Raw genomic sequence first — 203 nt, 5'->3', positions numbered from 1 at the left:
AGGGTGGTAGTGTGAAAAATGTGGACATGGGGAGGAACTACGTGTTGATTATAGTTATTTGTGTAAAATTGGTCCTGGGTGGAGTGGTTATCTTGTGTATACCAAGTAACCAAATAGGGATAATGTAAATTTGTAACTGCGATTACGCAAAGGTATCAAACACAAATATTCAATCAATCACCTAGCCCCACCTCTAAAACATT

General features: G+C 37.9%; 1 protein-coding gene across 1 annotated transcript in view; it reads right to left on the bottom strand.

Annotated features, from left to right (window-relative positions):
- The window catches only part of LOC119591420, a 5,239-nt gene that overhangs the window by 3,336 nt on the left and 1,700 nt on the right, over positions 1–203 (bottom strand). The window lies entirely within an intron of this gene.

This window comes from Penaeus monodon, chromosome 28 (assembly GCF_015228065.2).
Source record: "Penaeus monodon isolate SGIC_2016 chromosome 28, NSTDA_Pmon_1, whole genome shotgun sequence".
Classification (NCBI taxonomy): Eukaryota; Metazoa; Arthropoda; class Malacostraca; order Decapoda; family Penaeidae; genus Penaeus; species Penaeus monodon.
The sequence above is the reverse complement of the archived record's forward strand: the minus strand, read 5'-3'. Positions and strand labels throughout refer to the sequence as shown.